This window comes from Heterodontus francisci, unplaced genomic scaffold (assembly GCF_036365525.1).
Source record: "Heterodontus francisci isolate sHetFra1 unplaced genomic scaffold, sHetFra1.hap1 HAP1_SCAFFOLD_1284, whole genome shotgun sequence".
Taxonomy (NCBI): domain Eukaryota; kingdom Metazoa; phylum Chordata; class Chondrichthyes; order Heterodontiformes; family Heterodontidae; genus Heterodontus; species Heterodontus francisci.
This window is the reverse complement of record NW_027141951.1, coordinates 7,501-12,500: the sequence shown is the minus strand read 5'-3', so window position 1 is coordinate 12,500 and position 5,000 is coordinate 7,501.

Genomic DNA, 5,000 nt, shown 5'->3' with positions numbered 1-5,000 from the left:
TCATACTTTTTACTTACTTTTGCCCTTTTTGGTTAATGATTACTCTGCTTACTGGTTAACCATTTGCCCTTTCGGACTTAGTCTCTGGACATTATTTTCGAGTTTTTGGTTAATGATTTCACACTTTTAACATATTTTTGCGCTTTTTGGTTAATGATTACTCTGCTTACTGGTTAACCATTTGCCCTTTCGGACTTAGTCTCTGGACATTATTTTCGACTTTTTGGTTAATGATTTCACACTTTTTACTTACTTTTGCGATTTTTGGTTAATGATTTCACACTTTTAACATATTTTTGCGCTTTTTGGTTAATGATTACTCTGCTTACTGGTTAACCATTTGCCCTTTCGGACTTAGTCTCTGGAGATTATTTTCGACTTTTTGGTTAATGATTTCACACTTTTAACTTAATTTTGTGCTTTTTGGTTAATGATTTCACACTTTTTACTTACTTTTGCGATTTTTGGTTAATGATTACTCTGCTTACTGGTTAACCATTTGCCCTTTCGGACTTAGTCTCTGGACATTATTTTCGAGTTTTTGGTTAATGATTTCACACTTTTAACATATTTTTGCGCTTTTTGGTTAATGATTACTCTGCTTACTGGTTAACCATTTGCCCTTTCGGACTTAGTCTCTGGAGATTATTTTCGAGTTTTTGGTTAATGATTTCACACTTTTTACTTACTTTTGCGCTTTTTGGTTACTGATTTCACACTTTTTACATATTTTTGCGCTTTTTGGTTAATGATTACTCTGCTTACTGGTTAATTATTTGCCCTTTCGGACTTAGTCTCTGCACATTATTTTCGAGTTTTTGGTTAATGATTTCACACTTTTAACATATTTTTGCGCTTTTTGGTTAATGATTACTCTGCTTACTGGTTAACCATTTGCCCTTTCGGACTTAGTCTCTGGAGATTATTTTCGAGTTTTTGGTTAATGATTTCACACTTTTTACTTACTTTTGCGCTTTTTGGTTACTGATTTCACACTTTTTACATATTTTTGCGCTTTTTGGTTAATGATTACTCTGCTTACTGGTTAATTATTTGCCCTTTCGGACTTAGTCTCTGCACATTATTTTCGAGTTTTTGGTTAATGATTTCACACTTTTAACATATTTTTGCGCTTTTTGGTTAATGATTACTCTGCTTACTGGTTAACCATTTGCCCTTTCGGACTTAGTCTCTGGAGATTATTTTCGACTTTTTGGTTAATGATTTCACACTTTTAACTTAATTTTGTGCTTTTTGGTTAATGATTTCACACTTTTTACTTACTTTTGCGATTTTTGGTTAATGATTACTCTGCTTACTGGTTAACCATTTGCCCTTTCGAACTTAGTCTCTGGACATTATTTTCGAGTTTTTGGTTAATGATTTCACACTTTTAACATATTTTTGCGCTTTTTGGTTAATGATTACTCTGCTTACTGGTTAATTATTTGCCCTTTCGGACTTAGTCTCTGCACATTATTTTCGAGTTTTTGGTTAATGATTTCACACTTTTAACATATTTTTGCGCTTTTTGGTTACTGATTTCATACTTTTTACTTACTTTTGCGCCTTTTGGTTAATGATTACTCTGCTTACTGGTTAACCATTTGCCCTTTCGGACTTAGTCTCTGGACATTATTTTCGAGTTTTTGGTTAATGATTTCACACTTTTTACTTACTTTTGCGATTTTTGGTTAATGATTACTCTGCTTACTGGTTAACCATTTGCCCTTTCGGACTTAGTCTCTGGACATTATTTTCGGGTTTTTGGTTAATGATTTCACACTTTTTACTTACTTTTGCGATTTTTGGTTAATGATTACTCTGCTTACTGGTTAACCATTTGCCCTTTCGGACTTAGTCTCTGGACATTGTTTTCGACATTTTGGTTAATGATTTCACACTTTTAACTTAATTTTGTGCTTTTTGGTTAATGATTTCATACTTTTTACTTACTTTTGCGATTTTTGGTTAATGATTTCATACTTTTTACTTACTTTTGCGATTTTTGGTTAATGATTTCATACTTTTTACTTACTTTTGCCCTTTTTGGTTAATGATTTCATACTTTTTACTTACTTTTGCGATTTTTGGTTCATGATTACTCTGCTTACTGGTTAACCATTTGCCCTTTCGGACTTGGTCTCTGGACATTATTTTCGACTTTTTGGTTAATGATTTCACACTTTTAACTTAATTTTGTGCTTTTTGGTTAATGATTTCATACTTTTTACTTACTTTTGCCCTTTTTGGTTAATGATTACTCTGCTTACTGGTTAACCATTTGCCCTTTCGGACTTAGTCTCTGCACATTATTTTCGAGTTTTTGGTTAATGATTTCACACTTTTAACATATTTTTGCGATTTTTGGTTAATGATTACTCTGCTTACTGGTTAACCATTTGCCCTTTCGGACTTAGTCTCTGGAGATTATTTTCGACTTTTTGGTTAATGATTTCACACTTTTAACATATTTTTGCGCTTTTTGGTTACTGATTTCATACTTTTTACTTACTTTTGCGCCTTTTGGTTAATGATTACTCTGCTTACTGGTTAACCATTTGCCCTTTCGGACTTAGTCTCTGGAGATTATTTTCGAGTTTTTGGTTAATGATTTCACACTTTTTACTTACTTTTGCGATTTTTGGTTAATGATTACTCTGCTTACTGGTTAACCATTTGCCCTTTTGGACTTAGTCTCTGGAGATTATTTTCGACTTTTTGGTTAATGATTTCACACTTTTTACTTACTTTTGCGATTTTTGGTTAATGATTTCACACTTTTTACTTACTTTTGCGATTTTTGGTTAATGATTACTCTGCTTACTGGTTAACCATTTGCCCTTTCGGACTTAGTCTCTGGAGATTATTTTCGAGTTTTTGGTTAATGATTTCACACTTTTTACTTACTTTTGCGATTTTTGGTTAATGATTTCACACTTTTTACTTACTTTTGCGATTTTTGGTTAATGATTACTCTGCTTACTGGTTAACCATTTGCCCTTTCGGACTTGGTCTCTGGACATTATTTTCGAGTTTTTGGTTAATGATTTCACACTTTTTACTTACTTTTGCGATTTTTGGTTAATGATTACTCTGCTTACTGGTTAACCATTTGCCCTTTCGGACTTAGTCTCTGGAGATTATTTTCGAGTTTTTGGTTAATGATTTCACACTTTTTACTTACTTTTGCGATTTTTGGTTAATGATTACTCTGCTTACTGGTTAACCATTTGCCCTTTCGGACTTAGTCTCTGCACATTATTTTCGAGTTTTTGGTTAATGATTTCACACTTTTAACATATTTTTGCGCTTTTTGGTTAATGATTACTCTGCTTACTGGTTAACCATTTGCCCTTTTGGACTTAGTCTCTGGACATTATTTTCGAGTTTTTGGTTAATGATTTCACACTTTTTACTTACTTTTGCGATTTTTGGTTAATGATTTCACACTTTTTACTTACTTTTGCGATTTTTGGTTAATGATTACTCTGCTTACTGGTTAACCATTTGCCCTTTCGGACTTAGTCTCTGGAGATTATTTTCGAGTTTTTGGTTAATGATTTCACACTTTTTACTTACTTTTGCGATTTTTGGTTAATGATTTCACACTTTTTACTTACTTTTGCGATTTTTGGTTAATGATGACTCTGCTTACTGGTTAACCATTTGCCCTTTCGGACTTAGTCTCTGCACATTATTTTCGAGTTTTTGGTTAATGATTTCACACTTTTTACTTACTTTTGCGATTTTTGGTTAATGATTTCATACTTTTTACTTACTTTTGCGATTTTTGGTTAATGATTACTCTGCTTACTGGTTAACCATTTGCCCTTTCGGACTTGGTCTCTGGACATTATTTTCGAGTTTTTGGTTAATGATTTCACACTTTTAACATAATTTTGCGCTTTTTGGTTAATGATTACTCTGCTTGCTTGTTACTGATTTCCCCTTTCGGACTTGATCTCTGGCCGTTCTTTTCGACCTTTTTGGATAAGGTTTCCACACTCTGAAATTATTTTGGGCTCACTGATTAGGCGAGATCAAGGGGGCATGCCTGGGCACTTTGGGCTCAGTTTGGGAAGGCGGCGTCCGTGTGCTCCTCCGCCCTTCCCGCACTTGCGGCTAGGTTTGCCAAACTGCGCTGACCCGCAGCCCTGCCTTTTTGCCCACGGCACGGAACGACTCAAGTCTGGCTCCGTTCCAGGCCGTTGCCTCCGGCTGCCCGCCGTCCGGCCGGCCTGGGACGTACCCCGGCTGACGGCGCCGGAGGCCCTCTAGCAGCCACCGGTGCCGCGGGCCAATGGGTCCGGGCGTTCCGGAGCTATCGGTGGGGAAGTGCTCTCCCCTTTTCCTGACGCCGTTCGCCCGAGCAGAGGTGCAGCCTGACGGGACTGCTGTCGCCTTCCGCGGCGCACCGGCCCCTTTCACCTGCCGTCGACCGCGCGGAGCTCGGACCTCCCTCCCCGAAGTTATGGCCCCGGCGCCGGAGGGTGCCCGGGGCCGGGCATTCAGCGGGGTGAGTCTTCACCTTCCCGGTCAGCCTGCGGGGTCGGTGCGCCGGCACTCGACGCCGGAGGGTCCCCTCTTTCCGTAGAGCCCCGCCCGGTGCCGATCGGCCGGCGGATTGCGGAGCGAACCGCGCCTGACCGACGGGCCTCGGAAACCCGTTGCAGTCGACGGGGGGGAACCGGACAGCGGGACGAGGTGCCGATTCCACCCGCAGATTCGATCCCGAAATCCCGCGGGATTCGGCGGTCCGACCCGACAGATTCAAACGTCGCCCGGGCGGCCCCCAGCGGTCGGGCCGGCCTGGTTCCGCCACCGCCCGATGCCCCTCGCCCCCGGCTACCGCCGGCCGCGCAGACCGAGCGAATGCGGCCGGACGTCCGGCGGCAATCGGCCGGAAAGCGGTATGGCCATTTCCTACTGTCCCTCGGACGGGCAGAGGGGCGGCGCCGGGGCACTCGCGGACCAGGCCGCGCCCCTCCGAGCCCTAC